This window comes from Heterodontus francisci, chromosome 27, assembly GCF_036365525.1.
Source record: "Heterodontus francisci isolate sHetFra1 chromosome 27, sHetFra1.hap1, whole genome shotgun sequence".
NCBI lineage: Eukaryota > Metazoa > Chordata > Chondrichthyes > Heterodontiformes > Heterodontidae > Heterodontus > Heterodontus francisci.
In genome coordinates, this window is record NC_090397.1 from 45036390 (window position 1) to 45053910 (window position 17521).

Here is a 17521-nt window from a genome sequence, read left to right on the forward strand (position 1 = left end):
AACTGCCAACACGAGTCTTGCTTGGTGTATTGTCTGCCTGGTTCCAGGGAGAAGGACATCACTGAATTGGGCAGAACATTTTATAGGTGGACGGGACCAGCCTGAAGTTGTGGTCCATATTGGAACCAATGATGTAGATAGAAAAAGGGTTGAGATCGTACAGACAGGTTTTCAGGAGGTAGGGAGGAAATTAAAGAGCAGAACTTCAAAGGTAGTGATCTCTGGATGACATCCAATGCCAGGTACTAGTGAGTACAGAAACAATAAGATAAAATTAGCTAATGTGTGGCTGAAGAAATAGCACAGGAAGGAGGGCTTCAGATTCCGGAGGCATTAGAACCAGTTCTGAGTCAGGCAGGACCTGTTCAAGACGGACGGGCTGCACCTCAACAGGGCTGTGTTACGACCAGATGAGGAAGGGGTCTCAGGCTCCCCTCTAGCTCCCTCTCTGGTTTGACCGCAACAGGGTTTATTTTTTTTAACACAGTGATTTAACTTACCACATCAGTGAGCACTTGTTCCTGTTCCTCTAGTATAATTGCAAATGAACCAGACAGGTTTTCTTGAGTTTAAACAAGAAAGATAGTTTATTAACCTTATCACTTTAAAGCGATTAAAAATTACTGAAATACACTACGCATCCACGCCCCACATTAATACAAGAGCCACACATACACACACAAATAGATTACAGAGGGGAAAAAAAGAGCTGGTAGGTTGGAGTAGAGTCCATAATAAATGGAATTTAAATACTGAATCTCAGTCCCAGAGTTCTTCGTTGAAATTGTAGGCCTGAGGTCCTCACTGGGCCACATGCCCGGTTGCAGACTTACTTGTATCATAAAAGCAAAATACTGCGGATGCTGGAAATCTGAAACAAAAACAAGAAATGCTGGATTCACTCAGCAGGTCTGGCAGCATCCGTGGAAAGAGAAGTAGAGTTAACGTTTCGGGTCGGTGACCCTTCTTCGGAACTGACAAATATTAGAAAAGTCACAGATTATAAACAAGTGAGGTGGGGGTTGGGCAAGAGATAACAGTTATCTCTTGCCCAACCCCCACCTCACTTGTTTATAATCTGTGACTTTTCTAATATTTGTCAGTTCCGAAGAAGGGTCACCGACCCGAAACGTTAACTCTACTTCTCTTTCCACAGATGCTGCCAGACCTGCTGAGTGAATCCAGCATTTCTTGTTTTTGTTACTTGTATCATAGTTGTTGCTGGAGAATCTGTAATGTTGGCTTCACCAACTGCAGCTTGAGGCTTCTCTGAATCTCGACTGGAGAGAGAGAGAGCTGTTCCCTTGATTGATTTCAGTTACAGTCTGCCTTCTGAGGCAGAACTCACAAACTCCCAAAGTTGCACAAGCAGTCACATGATATGACTACCTCTTTGTGTTTTAAGCTTCTTCTGGAATTTTCTTTGAAATACAAGGCTCTCCTCTCAGGCTGCCCAGACATACTTGGTGGTGGGGGGACGGTGGGGCAGGGATTGGCCTGAGTCACCAATGTCAATGGGTGTTGATGGCTTCTGATGACTACATTGATAAGGTTATCTCAGATAATTGGAATCAGAGAGCATCCCATTGTTCTGGCTAGGCTGAGTTATTCATGTCTGTCTCCAGTCTGTCTTCACATGCAAAATGTTTGTGGCCATCTTGGCTGCTAGCCATTCTTCTTAAATTATTTCTAACAATTTCCAGTAAAAGTCTCAGGCAAAGTTCCACTCGATGAAATTAATATTTTCCATTTGTCATGTGGTATGTTTCCAGTCTAACAAGAAAGGAGACCTTGTTGGATCTGGTTTTGGGGAATGAGGTGGGTCAAGTGGATTAAATGTCAGTAGGGGAACATTTAGTGATCCTAGTATCATCAAGTTTAGGTTGACTATAGAAAATTACAAAGAATAATCTAGAGTAAGAATAATTAATTGGAGGAAGATCAACTTCAATGGGGTGAGAAGGGATTTGGCCCAGATCAATTGGAATCAAAGATTGGCAGGCAAAACTGTAATAGAGCAATGGGCGGGCTTTAAAGAGGAGACACTTTGGGTACAGTAAAGGTGCATTCCCATGATGGGGAAAGGTAGGACAGATGTCAGGTGGATTATACAACTGAAAACCAGTTTCAATATGGAAGGTTCGGAGGGGACGTGAAAAAACAAATAAGAGAAACAAAGAGCGGGTATGAGAAGAGACTGGCAAATAACATAAAAGGAAATCCAAAAGTCTTCTATAAGTATTTAATAGTACAAGGGTGGTAAAAGGAGGAGTGGGCTGATTAAGGACCTAAAAAGGGTTTTATGTATGGTTGCAGGGGCATGGCTGAGGTACTAAATGAGTACCTTGCATCTGTCTTTACCAAGGAAGAAGATACTGCCCAGTTATAATGAAAGAGGAGGCAGTTGAGACACTTGATGGGCTAAAAATTGACAAAGAGGAGGTATTAGATAGGCTGGTTTCACTTAAAGTTGATAAGTCACCAGGACTGGATGAGATGCCTGCAAGGCTACTGAGGGAAGTAAGGGTGGAAACTGCAGAAGCACTGCCTATAATCTTCCAATTCTCCTTAGATACACGGGTGCTGGCAGAGGACTGGAGAATTGCAAATGTTACACCCTTGTTCAAAAAAGGGTGTAAAGATAAACCTAGCAACTACAGGCCAGTCGGTTTGAGCTCAGTGGTGGGGAGGCATTTAGAAATGATAATTCGGGACAAAATTAACAGTCACTTGGACAAATGTGGATTAATTGAGGAAAGCCAGAATGATTTGTTAAGGGCAAATTGCGTTTAACTAAATTGGTTGAGTTTTTTGATGTGTTGAGGGAAAGAGCGGATGATATAATGCATATGATGTGGTGGTGAACATAGACTTCCAACATGTGTTTGATAAAATGCCACATAATAGGCCTGTGAGCAAAGTTAGAGCTCATGGAATAAAAGGGACAGCAGCAACATGGATACAAAATTGGCTGAGTGACAGGAAACAGAAAGTAATGCTTAACAGTTGTCTTTCAGACTGTAGGAAGGCTTATAATGAGGTTCCCCAGGGATCGGTGTTAGGACTGCTGCTTTTCTTGATATATATTAATGACCTGGACTTGGGTATACAGGACACAATTTCAAAATTTGCAGATGACACAAAACTTGGAAGTATTGTGAACTATAAGGAGGAAATGAGCAGACACATGTGTTAAACTTTCAAAGGAGATAGACAGGCTGGTGGAATGTGGACATGACAGATGAAATTTAATGCAAAGAAGTGTGAAGTCATTCATTTTGGTAGGAAAACGTGGAGAGGCAATACAAAATAAAGGGTACAATTCCAAAGCGGGTGCAGGAGCAGAGCGCCCCAGGGGTATATGTGTTCAAATTGTTGAAGGTGGCAGAGTAGGTTGAGAGTGCGGTTACTAAAGCATATGGAATCCTTTATAAATATGGGCATCAAATACAAAAGCAAGGAAGTTATGATAAACCTGTATAAAACACTGGTTTGGCCTCAAATGAAGTATTGTGTCCAGTTCTGGGCACCACACTTTAGGAAGGATGTGAAGGCGTTTGAGAGGGTGCAGAAAATATTCACAAGAATGGGTCTACAGATGAGGAACTTCAGTTACATGGATAGACTGGAGAAGTTGAGGCTGTTCTTCTTGGAGGAGAGAAAGTGGAGAGGAGATTTGATAGAGGTGCTCAAAATCATGAGGAGTCCGGACAGAGTAGATAGGGAGAAACTGTTCTCATTGGTGGAAAGATAAAGAACCAGAGGACACTGATTTAGTGTGATTGGCAAAAGAAGCAACGGCAGCAACACAAGAAATAGGAGCATGAATAGACTATATGGCCCATCAAGCTTGCTCCACCATTCAATACGATCATGGCTGACCTTAGGCTTCAACTCCACTTTCCCAGTTGCTCGCCATATCCCTTAATTTCCTGAGAGACCAAAAATCTGTCTATCCCAGACTTAAATGTATTCAACGATGGAGTATCCACAACCCTCTGGGATAGAGAATTCCAAAGATTCACGACCCTTTGAGTGAAGTAATTTCTCCTCATCTCAATCCTAAATGATAAGCCCCTTATCCTGAGATTGTGTCCCTGTGTTTTAGATTCCCCGACCAGTGGAAACAATCTCTCAGTGTCTACCCCATCCTGCCCCTTCAGAATTTTGTATGTTTGAATGAGATCGCCTCTCAGTCTTCTAAACTCCAGCGAGTATAGGCCCAATTTACTCAGCCTTTCATCATAGGACAACCCCCTCATCCCAGGGATCAATCCAGTGAACCTTCACTGCACCATCTCCAATGCAAGTATATCTCCCTCTCTAACGGATTTCCCGCTTTGAACACTGTTGGGGGAGATAGCTTCTCAGGGGAATGCAGCATGATCCAAGTCTGTGGCACCATGGGTGGCTCAACTGCACAGGGGGGTGGAAAAAGAGTCGGAGAGTTATAGTGATAGGGGATTCTATCATAAGGGGTACAGATAGGTGTTTCTGTGGTCGCTAATGTATTCCAGGATGGTATGTTGCCTCCCTGGTGCTTGGGTAAAGGATGTCACTGAGCGGCTGCAGAACATTCTGAAGGGGGAGGGTGAACAGCCAGAGGTTATGGTTCACATTGGTACCAACAACATAGGTAGAAAGAGGGATGAGGTCCTGCAACAAGAATTTAGGAAGCTAGGTAGATTAAAAAGCAGGACCTCAAAGGTTGTAATCTCTGGATTACTCCCAGTGCCACATGCTAGTGAGTATAGGAATAGGAGGATGGAGCAGATGAATGTGTGGCTGAAGAGATGGTGCAGGAGGGAGGGCTTTAGTTTCCTGGATCACTGGGTCTGTTTCTGGCGAAGATGGGACTTGTACAAGTCAGACAAACCGGATGGGACCAACATCCTTGCAGGGAGGTTTGCTGGTGTTGTTGGGGGGGGGGGGGGGGTGGTTTAAACTAATTTGGTAGGGGAATGGTATGCAGTAGTGGGTGAAGTACAGTCAAAAATAAAAGAGAAACTAAGTCAGTCTGGAAGACAGAGCAAATATAGACCTGTTAAGGCACAAACCAATAATGCAAGGCTGGATTGCATCTATTTTAACGCAAGCAGTCTTAATATTCCAGGGTATAGAATCTTCAGGTGTGACAGGGGAGGTGTGTAAAAGAGGAGGTGGCATTGCACAATTGATCAAGGAGTCAATTACTGCAGTAAGGAGGGATGATATCTGAGAAGGTTCCTCGAATAAGGCCATATGGGTAGAACTTAAAAACAAAAAGGGGGCAATCACTTGGCTGGGAGTGTACTACAGGCCTCCAAACAAACAGTCAGGGAGAGATAGAGGAGCAGATTGTAGGCAAATCTCAGAGAGGTGTAAGAAAATAGAGTAATAATAGTAGGGGATTTCAACTTCCCCAATATTAACTGGGATAGTCTTAGTGCAAATGGCTTAAAGGGGGCGGAATTCTTAAAGTGTATCCAGGAGAGTTTTTTGAGCCAGCACGTAGAAAGTCCTACAAGAGAAGGGGCAGTACTGGACCTAATCTTAGGGAATGAAGCCGGACAAATGGTAGAAATGTCAGTGGGGGAGCATTTTGAGGATAGTGACCATAACTCTGTAAGATTTAAGGTAGTTATGGAAAAGGACAAAGATGGACCGTAAAAAAAAGGTACTGAATTGGGGGATGGCTGATTTCAATATGATAAAACAGGATCTGGCCAAAGTGAACTGGGAGCAGCTACTTGTCGGAAAGTCTACATCAGACCAGTGGGAGTCATTCAAAAAGGAAATAATGAGAGGTCAGAGCCAACATATACCCATTAAGGTGAAGGGTAGGACCAACAAGTCCAGGGAACCCTGGATGTCAAGGGATATAGAGGATTGGATCAGGAAGAAAAAAAGGAGGTTTATGGCAGATTCAGAGCACTTAAAACAGCGGACACACTGGAGGAGTATAGAAAGTGTAGGGGGGGGTACTTAAAAAAGTAATTAGGAGAGCAAAAAGGGGGTATGAAAAAACACTGGCAGGCAAGATAAAGGAAAATCCTAAGGCGTTTTATAAGTATATTAAGAGCAAGTGGATAACCAGGGAAAGAGTAGGGCCCATTAAGGACCAAAGTGGCAATCTGTGTGTGGAGCCAGAGGACATAGGTGAGGTTTTAAATGATTACTTTTCATCTGTGTTCACCATGGAGAAGCACGATGTAGGTGTAGAGATCAGGGAAGGGGATTGTGATACACTTCAACATATTAGCATTGAAAGGGAGGAAGTATTAGCTGTTATAAAAGTGGATAAACCCCAGGCCCAAATGAGATGTATCCCAGGCTGTTATGTGAGGCAAGGGAGGAGATAGGAGGGGCTCTGACACAAATTTTCAAATCCTCTCTGGCCACAGTAGAGGTACCAGAGGACTGGAGGACAGCGAATGTGGTGCCATTATTCAAGAAGGGGAGCAGGGATAAACCAGGTAATTACTGGCCAGTGAGTCTAACATCAATGGTTTGGAAACTATTGGAAAAATTCTGAGGGAATTAATCTCCACTTGGAGAAGCAGGGATTAATCAAGGATAGTCAGCATGGCTTTGACAGGGGGAGATCGTGTCTAACTAACTTGAATGAATTTTTCGAGGTGGTGACAAGATGTGTAGATGAGGGTAAAGCAGTTGATGTAGTCTGCATGGACTTCAGTAAGGCTTTTAATAAGGTCCCACATGAGAGATTGGACAAGAAGGTAAGAGCCCATGGGATCCAGGGCAATTTGGCAAATAGAATCCAAAATTGGCATCGTAGCAGGAGGCAGAGGGTGATGGTCGAGGGTTGTTTTTGGAATTGGAAGCCTGTGACCTGTGGTGTACCGCAGGGATCGGTGCTGGGACCCTTGCTGTTTGTAGTGTATATTAATGATTTAGACATGAATATAGGAGGTATGATCAGTAAGTTCGCAGATGACACGAAAATTGGTGGTGTCGAAAATAGTGAGGAGGACAGCCTTAGATTACAGGATGATATAGATGGGCTGGTAAGATGGGCAGAGCTGTGGCAAATGGAATTTAATCCGGAGAAGTGTGAGGTGATGCATTTTGGGAGGACTATCAAGGCAAAGGAATATACAATGGATGGTAGGACCCTCGGAAATACAGAGGTCAGAGGGACCTTGGTGTACTTGTCCATGGATCACTGAAGGCAGCAGCACAGGTACATAAGGTGGTTAGGAAGGTATTTGGGATACTTGCCTTTATTAACCGAGGCATAGAATATAAGAGCAGGGAGGTTACGATCGAGCTGTATAAAACGCTAGTTAGGCCACATTAGGAATACGGTGTACAGTTCTGGTCGCCACACTATAGGAAGGATGTGATTGCACTGGAGAGGGTGCAAAGGAGATTCACCAGGATGGTGCCTGGGCTGCAGCGTTTCAGCTATGAAGAGAGACTGGATAGGCTAGGGTTGTTTTCCTTAGAGCAGAGAAGGCTGAGCGGGGACCTGATTGAGGTATACAAAATTATGAGGGGCGTAGATAGGAAGAAACTTTTTCCCTCAGCGGAGGTGTCAATAACCAGGGGGTATAGATTTAAGGTAGGGGGCAGGAAGTTTAGAGGGGATTTGAAGAAAAAAAATTTCACCCAGAGGGTGTTTGGAATCTGGAACACACTGCCTGAAGGGGTGATAGGCGCAGGAACCCTCACAACATTTAAGACGTATTTAGATGAGCACTTGAAACCCATAGCATACAAGGCTACAGGCCAAGTGCTGGAAAATGGGATTAGAATATAGGCTTAATGGCCGGCATGGACAGGGTGGGCGAAGGGCCTGTTTCTGTGCTGTATAACTCTATGACTCTATCCTTTCTTAAATGTGGAAACCAAATCTGTGCACAGTACTCCAGATGTGGTCTCACCAAAACCCTGTACAACTGAAGCAAGACCTCTTTATTCCTGTACTCCAATCCCCTTGAGATAAAGGCCAAAATGCCATTTGCCTTCCTAACTGCTTGTTGTACCTGCATGATAACTTTCTGCGTTCCTTGAAAAAGCACACCCAAGTCTCTTTGAACATCAATACTTACAAGTGTCACACCTTTTTAAAAAATTCTGCTTTTTTATTCTTACGACTAAACTGAATAACTTCACACTTCCCTATATTATACTGCAACTGCCATCTTGTTGCCCACTCCACTTAACCAGAAGGGGGAAAAACTTTTTTATGCAGCGAGTGGTTAGGATCTAGAATGCACTGCCTGAAAGTGTGGTGGAGGCCTGATTCAATCGTTGCTTTCATAAGAGGATTGGATTATTATCTGAAGAAAAAAAATTTGCAGGGCTACAGGGAAAAGGTAGGAAGTGGGACTAAGTGAGTTGAACTTGCAGAAAGCCAGCAAGGACATGATGGACCGAATAGCCACCTTCTGTGATGTAACCATTCTATTTTTTTTAATTTAAAAAGAAAAAAGGAAGTTTTGATAAATGTCAGGTTCATAATTCAGTAGAGAACCAAGCTAAATACATAAAGTACAGAGCAGAACTGTTAAAGGAAATAAGAGGGGCAAGGAGAGTGTATGAGAAGGTATAGCAGGTAAAATAAAAGGGAACCCAAAAGTTCTTTAAAAGCATATAAATAGTCAAAGGATGGGTGGGGCCAATTAGGGACCATAAAGGAAACCTTCTTGTGGCAGCAATGGGAATAGCTGAGGTACTAAATGAACACTTTGCATCTGTCTTCATGAAAGAGGATGTGCCAATGTCATAGTAAAGGAGAAAAACTGGACAGGATAAAAATAGATAAAAATGAGGTACTTAAATGGTTGACAGCGCTCAAAATACAAATGTCACCCGATCCGAATCAGATGCTTCCTAGGTTCCTGAGGGAAGTGAGGGTGGGAATTGCTGAGGTAATGGCCACAATCTTCCTTAGATATGTGAGTGGTGTCAGAGGACTGGAAGATCATAAACCTTACATACCTGTTCAAAAAAGGGGAAAGGAATAAACCTGGCAATTACAAGCCAATCAGCGTAACGTTGGTGGTAGGGAAACTTTTAGAAATATTATTCCAGGACAACATTAATAGGCATTGAAAAAATATGGGTTAATAAATGAAAGCCAGCACAGATTTGTTAATGGTAAATGGTGTTTGACTGACTTGATTGAGTTCTTTAATGAAGTAATGGAGAACCTGGAATTAAAGGAGCAGTGGCTGCATGGATACGAAATTGGTTAAGGAACAGAAAGCATAATTGGGAACAGTTGTTTATCAGACTGGCATGTGCAGTGGTGTCCCCTAGAGGTTAGGGTTGGGATCACTATTCTTTTTGACGTATTATTGATCTGGGCTTGAATATACAGGACATAATTTCAATGTTTGCAGATGACACAAAACTGAGAAATACAGTGAACAATGAGGAGGGCAGCAACAGACTTCTCGGATGATCAGAGACAGACTCGTGAAATGAGCAGACACATGCCAGATGAAGTTTAACACAGAGAGGTGTGAAGTGATTCATTTTGGTGGGAAGAATAAGAGGCAATATAAACTAAATGGTGCAATGTTAAAGGGAGTGCAGGAATAGAGAGACTTGGTGCTATACACAGCCAAGTCTTTGAAGGTGGCCAAGCAAGTTGATAAGGTTGTTAAAAAGGCAAATGAGATTTTTGGCTTTATAAATAGAGGCATAAGAGTACAAAAACAAGGAAGTTGTACTAAACCTATATGTAATTACCGGTTAAGTCCCAGATGGAGGACTGTGGCCAATTCTGGGCACCATACTTTAGGAAGGATATCAAGGCCTTAGACTGGGTGAGAAGATTTACTAGAATGGTACCAGGGATGAAAGACTTCAGTTACAAGGATAAAATAGAGACACTGGGCTGAATTTTAAGAAAAAAATGGCAGCCCGCAACACCAAAGAACCGCTGCAATCTCCCGTGTGGCGGCTCATTTAAAGAGCCGGGGCGGCCCGCCCCCACCACCCCCCCCAATCATATGGAGGGGGCAGACTGTCCGTCCCCGGCAATCACATCAGCTGTCTGCGCACAGGTGTCATGCAGTTTTTAAATGGCAGCCAGCCCTGCCAGCATATTTATATTTTTAAAGCTACACCCCCCCAAAAGTTATCAAATACATTTCTAATGCCCCTTTCCCAACCCCAATAACAATTACAATAACTATTTGCCTTCCCCCAAAACATTTACCTTTTAAATCTGACCTTCTCCCCCACCAGATTGCACAAAGTTGAAAGTTCACCCCTTCCCACCATCCCCAACACTCATTATGTCTATTTGACCACATTTCCCCACACCCACACATTGAAAACCCTAACTCCTCAGCCCGCTCCCCCACCCCACCAGCAACACATCGGCTTTCCCCGGACGCGGAATTGAAGGTGAGGGAATGCCAGCCACGAACTTCCCGAAAGATGTAAGGTAAGTTGATTTAAATTTATGCACGTCAGTAATTTAAATATTTAAATCCAGGTCCCGTTGCCCAGCGGCGGAGAGGCACTCCCATGGAGCCTCACTGTCATTGGGAGAATCAGGCCAGGCCCTCCCAGCGTCAGCCTCCGTGGCACCCTGCTGCCGGAACCATCTTCCAGCACCCACTTCGCCACAGGGCCCGACATCATGGGCTTGGTAAAATCCAACCCAATGAGGTATTCTTCTTAGAGCAGAGAGGATTAAAGGGAGATTTGTTTGAGGTGTTCAAAATCTTGAAGGGTTTTGATAAGGAGAAAATGTTTCCAGAGGCAGAAGGGCCAGTAACCAGAAGACACAGATTTAAGATAATTAGCAAAAAAAGACAACACGAGAAAAAAAAAGCTGCAAGTTAATATCATCTGGAATGTACTGCCTGAATTGGTGATGGAGGAAGATGATATAACTTTAACGAGAAAATGTGATAAATATTTGAAAAATAAAGAATTTCTGTACTACAGCGAAATGCCTGGGGTATGGGATTAACTTGATAGCTCTTTCAATGAGCTGGCACAAGCACAATGGCCTCCTTCTGTACTGTATCATTCCAAAATTCTAAGCCCTTGAGTCAGGAGAGTTAACGGTGGATTGTTTGTTGTGACAGGACACACACCCACAAGTTTACTGGAACAGTTTTTTTGCTGCAATGGGTACGTTTCTAACTCACCATACCACTCAACTGCCCAAAACTCATCCCTTATGAAAATTAGGCCATTAGTTAGAGTGTAAACAAGGTAACTGTTGCTTAAAACATCTATATGGCATTTTCAAAAGTAACAAAGTGAGAGAAAATGCACAAAAGACAGGAGTCAGAAGAGCTTAGTGTTCGGAAGGGGACCAAGTGTGTAAGAATATGAACTATGTTTCAATTAATTTATTCTTGCACATCTGTCAATCAAGTGTATTTTGAAATCTTGTTGCCATATTTTATACATTATCCAGTTATATATCCATATGCATTGTCCTGGGAGTGTTTTTTTTCCTTCTAAGGGGGGCTGTGTACCTTTAAGGCAGAAAGAAGCTTTTAGATTCTCTGGACACAGTGTACCAGCAGCAAACCTGTTTCCTAGGAAACAGCAGGGAGAGAGAGGCCGCCTGCTGTATTGTATTAATTAACTGTTGGTAAAGACTGGCTAGAACCAGTTTGATCTGGAGACCAACAAAGCATGCTCCGTGAGGAAAGGAGTTCTCTGTCTCTCTCAGCAGAAAATTAATTTTGGTCTACAGGCTGTGTTTCGCCTGCAGAGCAAATCTTTGTATTGTTGGAGGTAGCAAATTCCTTTTTATTTCCAATCTCTAAGACGGCTTTGCCTCAGAAGTGACTTTCTGCTGCCTTTTTGTGTTTCTGGGAGTTATGGAATTCTCAGTAAAATTTCCATTGAAAGACTATCAATTTTAAAATCCAAATAGACCTGTTACTATACTCCTTGTTGAAAGAACTGTGTGACACCTGCTGCAGCAGAAATGCTTTGAATACCTATACATTAAAGACGGTTTGTCAAATTCACCAGGAGACTTCAAGTGGCATCTGACTATTCGACTCTGGGACACCTCACCAAACCAGGAACGTAACTTACATAGACTTACAACCCAGTTATTTTAGTATTCTTAAGAAACAGCTCCAATTTAAAACATCATTTTTAAAACTGGTTAACCGTTGTTTTTTGAATGTATGTGTGTGTATTAGGGTTAAAAGAAATAAAAAGTTATAAAAATAATTTAGATATAGATTTATCAATATTAAGATTTAGTTTATTAATAAATATTTAATTTGTTGTTGTTTAAAGACACCTGGTTTGGTTTATTTTATCCTGGGGGGGTTAATAAAGTGTTTAATTTGGCTAAATGTCCAGTAGGTGGGAAAACTTTAATAATATGCTATGACCTGTGGAGTAATGGGACTGAATTGACAGTGTATTACTCTCACCTCCATCGTAACAACATTATTATACATCCTAGTTGTCATATGGTCTAGCTTTTAGTTTGAACCTAGTCAAAAAGAAAAAGGAAGCATTCGTAAGGGCTGGAAGGCTAGGAACAGACGAATCCCTTGAGGAATATAAAGACGGTAGGAAGGAACTTAAGCAAGGAGTCAGGAAGGCTAAAAGGGGTCATGAAAAGTCATTGGCAAACAGGATTAAGGAAAATCCCAAGGATTTTTATACGCATATAAAGAGCAAGAGGGTAACTAGGGAAAGGGTTGGCCCAATCAAGGACAGAGAAGGGAATTTATGTGTGGAGCCAGAGGAAATGGGCGAGGTACTAAATGAGTACTTTGCATCAGTATTCACCAAAGAGAAGGACTTTGTGGATGATGATTCTAGGGAAGTCTCAGTCATCTCATTATCAAAAAGGAGGAGGTGTTGGGTGTCTTGCAAAGCATTAAGGTAGATAAGTCCCCAGGGCCTGATGGGATCTACCCCAGAATACTGAGGGAGGCAAGGGAAGAAATTGCTGAGGCCTTGACAGATACCTTTGCAACCTCATTGGCTACAGGTGTGGTCCCAGAGGACTGGAGAATAGCCAATGTTGTTCCTTTGTTTAAGAAGGGTAGCAAGGATAATCCAGGAAATTATAGGCCGGTGAGCCTTACGTCAGTGGTAGGGAAATTATTAGAGAGGATTCTTCGGGACAGGATTTACTCCCATTTGGAAACAAACAAACTTATTAGCGAGAGGCAGCATGGTTTTGTGAAGGGAAGGTCGTGTCTCACTAATTTGATTGAGTTTTTTGAGGAAGTGACCAAGATGATTGATGAAGGAAAGGCAGTGGATGTTATCTATATGGACTTCAGTAAAGCCTTTGACAAGGTCCCTCATGGCAGACTGGTACAAAAGGTGAAGTCACACGGGATCAGAGGTGAGCTGGCAAGATGGATACAGAACTGGCTCAGTCATAGAAGACAGAGGGTAGCAGTGGAAGGGTGATTTTCTGAATGGAGGGATGTGACTAGTGGTGTTCCACAGGGATCTGTGCTGGGACCTTTGCTGTTTGTAGTATATATAAATGATTTGGAGGAAAATGTAGCTGGTCTGATTAGTAAGTTTGCGGACGACACAAAGATTGGTGGAGTTGCGGATAGTGATGAGGATTGTCAGAGGATACAGCAGGATATAGATCGGTTGGAGACTTGGGCGGAGAAATGGCAGATGGAGTTTAATCCGGACAAATGTGAGGTAATGCATTTTGGAAGGTCTAATGCAGGTGGGAAGTATACAGTAAATGACAGAACCCTTAGGAGTATTGACAGGCAGAGAGATCTGGGTGTACAGGTCCACAGGTCACTGCAAGTGGCAACGCAGGTGGATAAGGTAGTCAAGAAGGCATACGGCATGCTTGCCTTCATCGGTCGGGGCATAGAGTATAAAAATTGGCAAGTCATGCTGCAGCTGTACAGAACTTTAGTTAGGCCACACTTTGAATATTGCGTGCAATTCTGGTCGCCACTCTACCAGAAGGACGTGGAGGCTTTGGAGAGGGTACAGAGGAGGTTTACCAGGATGTTGCCTGGTCTGGCGGGCATTAGCTATGAGGAGAGGTTGGATAAACTCGGATTGTTTTCACTAGAATGACAGAGGTGGAGGGGCGACATGATAGAGGTTTACAAAGTTATGAGTGGCATGGCCAGAGTGGATCGTCAGAAGCTTTTTCCCAGGGTGGAAGAGTCAGTTACTAGGGGACATAGGTTTAAGGTGAGAGGGGCAAAGTTTAGAGGGGATGTGCGAGGCAAGTTCTTTACACAGAGGGTGGTGAGTGCCTGGAACTTGCTGCCGGAGGAGGTGGTGGCAGCAGGTACGATAGCAACATTTAAGAGGCTTCTTGACAAATACATGAATAGGATGGGAATAGAGGGATATGGTCCCCGGAAGTGCAGAAGGTTTTAGTTTAGGCAGGCATCAAGATCGGTGCAGGCTTGGAGGGCCGAATGGCCTGTTCCTGTGCTGTACTGTTCTTTGTTCTTTGTTTGTTCTTTGTATTAGTTTTGACATTATGTAATGTACCATCTTACTTTTGTGATGGTTAAGAACATTATTCACCCTTAATAATTTCATTTATAAGACAATACAAGAGGTGCAGACTCTTTCCTGGAAACCACATGATACCCCAGAGTTTGGTATTGTGGATTCATAAGGTCTACTCAGGCTATGGTAATAAAGCAGAATTCTTGGAAATCATCTGGTCTTCAGCTTTACTGAAGAAATAAAAAGGAACTAAGAAAAGACCAGAATTAGCATCATTTGTGTCCAAGCACTGCAGAAAGACTGTGTAACTTGTAAACTATCACCTGGTCAAGTATAATTTTGTTACTTAATAAATCCTCTTAATTGTTGCACTGGAACCATTGTCTTGTCCAAGGACACAAATAGGGTTCAGAACTGCCCAGTACCTTTACAAGGGCTAGTAGAAATTGCAGAGATCTCCATTACACTTGAAATGTGATAAAGTTGTTTGTCAGCAAATGTAGTATCAGTTACCTGTTTCATACAGTTATGAATGCAGATTTATTTATCTGACAAATGTCCAAAACAGCAGCCTGGAATAGTCCTGTTTCATAGAAGTTAATACCGTTATGACCTTCACAGTGAATGGAACAGCTGTCTCAGTCGAGGATGAGCCATGATTTCCTTCAATTAAACATTGAGAAGTCCAAGGCCATTGCTTCTAGGGTCCCCCCCATAAACTGCATTCCTTTGCCACTGACTCCACCCACTTACTCAGGCAGAACCACATCATGGGAAACCTCAGCATCCTGTTCAACCCAGAACTGAGCTTCAAAATCAACATCTTGTCCATTACGAAGACTGTTTACCCTCCACTTTTGCATTTTCTGCCTCCAATCTTACCACCTTAGCCTATGTTGTTGCTAGCACTAAAATAATGGCTCTGGGTGTTCCTGTGCATGGTGGGGAACAGTGCTTTTCTCCTTGCCTTGACCTCCTCCATGATGACTCCAGGTAAGCATCTAAACACCCAAGCATTGTTATGCATACACACATATATATGGTAATTTTATATATCAGCTGATGGGGTGGACCGCCCTACAAAGTTGGAGGGTTTTACAGGTATATGATGGGGGAAGGGCACCAGATAGGAGTATCCCAGCAACTCCCAATTTAGAGGTGGAGTGTAACTGGGACTGTGTGAACAAGGGTTCAAACCCTGCATCTTCTGACTCAAAGGCAAGAATGCTACCACCATGCTAAAAGCTCACTCCATGGAAATTCATGACCATTGTGTGTAATTTACTGCTTATTACAAAACCTGTGTAACCATTTATTTTTGCACATTAAAAGCTAAGAATTCTTAACATATTGTCACTTGGTAGTACAAAAATTGAGTATTGTTGAAAAAAAGATATGCTGTCAAAGCTTTTCGTCTTGCACTCAGCAGGAGACACAAGAATGCCAAATTTCAAAAAGAGAGCAACAATGTATACTGCATCAGAAAAGGATGTTGATTGGTTGGCAAGTCAACTCTGATTAGTCAAGGCATTGCCATGAAGAATGCATCAGGGAACTATTGTCCCCCACAATAAACAAAAGCAAGGTAAAAAGCTTTGACAGCATATCTCTTTTTTCAGCAATACTCAAGTTTTTGTTGTCTTTGTCAGTTTTTTGAATTTGCTAGATCTCTTAAATTGGCATGTGTGTAACATATTCAAAGTTTCAGACATTTGTTAAGGCAGTTTCCTGAAAGTTATACAAAAACAGCAATAGAAGGGTGGGAGCATAGCAGGGGGAGAGTAAATCCAATTAACTATAGCCGCACTGCAGTTTCCAATAATGAAACAGGTCCAAATATTGAAGCTCACTCTACCTCACAACTTATTAACACCATTCTTTTGGGCCTCCTTATCTCGAGAGACAATGGATACGCGCCTGGAGGTGGTCAGTGGTTTGTGAAGCAGCGCCTGGAGTGGCTATAAAGGCCAATTCTGGAGTGACAGGCTCTTCCACAGGTGCTGCAGAGAAATTTGTTTGTTGGGGCTGTTGCACAGTTGGCTCTCCCCTTTCGCCTCTGTCTTTTTTCCTGCCAACTACTAAGTCTCTTCGACTCGCCACAATTTAGCCTTTTAACACCATATAATGCAGCAAACCAAGCAAGGGTGGCGCAGTGGTTAGCACTGCAGCCTCACAGCTCCAGCGACCTGGGTTCGATTCTGGGTACTGCCTGTGTGGAGTTTGCAAGTTCTCCCTGTGCCTGCGTGTGCTCCGATTTCCTCCCACAAGCCAAAAGACTTGCAGGTTGGTAGGTAAATTGGCCATTATAAATTGTCACTAGTATAGGTAAGTGGTAGGGAAATATAGGGACAGGTGGGGATGTTTGGTAGGAATATGGGATTAGTATAAATGGGTGGTTGATGGTCGGCACAGACTCGGTGGGCCTGTTTCAGTGCTGTATCTCTAATCTAAAAGAGAATAACATTGTCATATCATGGCTGCTATCATCCCACGTAGTATTTGTAAAACACATCTTTCTTGTTTATTCTAGTTCACAAATTTCCAATCAGCAGAAATCTTTGAGTATGTTTTAGGGAACAGGAAGCTATTTCCGACCGTGGCAAGTGAGTTCTAATTGGGTGGTTTGCGTCTCACTGCTAATCAGAAACTACTGCATCCGTCTGTTTGAAAGTTTTTGTGAGCGTTGTAATGGACAAAACCTCGAAACAGGCTTCCTCAGTTTCTTGTGCTGGAAAAGTAAAGCTCAGACTGAAAAAAAAAATCATTCAGCTCTCCCTTTAGCGTAAAATATGAATATAAACAAAACAAAGCCATGGAGATTCGGTTTTAGGGAATTAAATTTTCTTCCAAGCACATTTTCAGCGTCCTTTTTTCTGTCCTCAAAAGCAATTGCAAGGCAAAAAGCAATACCCTGTGCAAACCATTTATGAGATTCATAAACTGAGAGCAAAACAAACTTTACTTGATAAATCCAAAAAATTAAACTCATCATTCCGTTAAAAGCATACAATTTCAGAACTTTAATGCAGCTATTTAACAACCACACCCAGTCAAAACAGTGGAACAGAATCTTTTTCTATGTTGTATGTAGACACGGGAAGGGAAT

At 42.6% G+C, this 17521-nt stretch overlaps 1 protein-coding gene across 1 annotated transcript in view; it reads right to left on the bottom strand.

Moving 5' to 3' along the window:
- The window catches only part of fbxl13 (F-box and leucine-rich repeat protein 13), a 447713-nt gene that overhangs the window by 189705 nt on the left and 240487 nt on the right, over positions 1-17521 (bottom strand). The window lies entirely within an intron of this gene.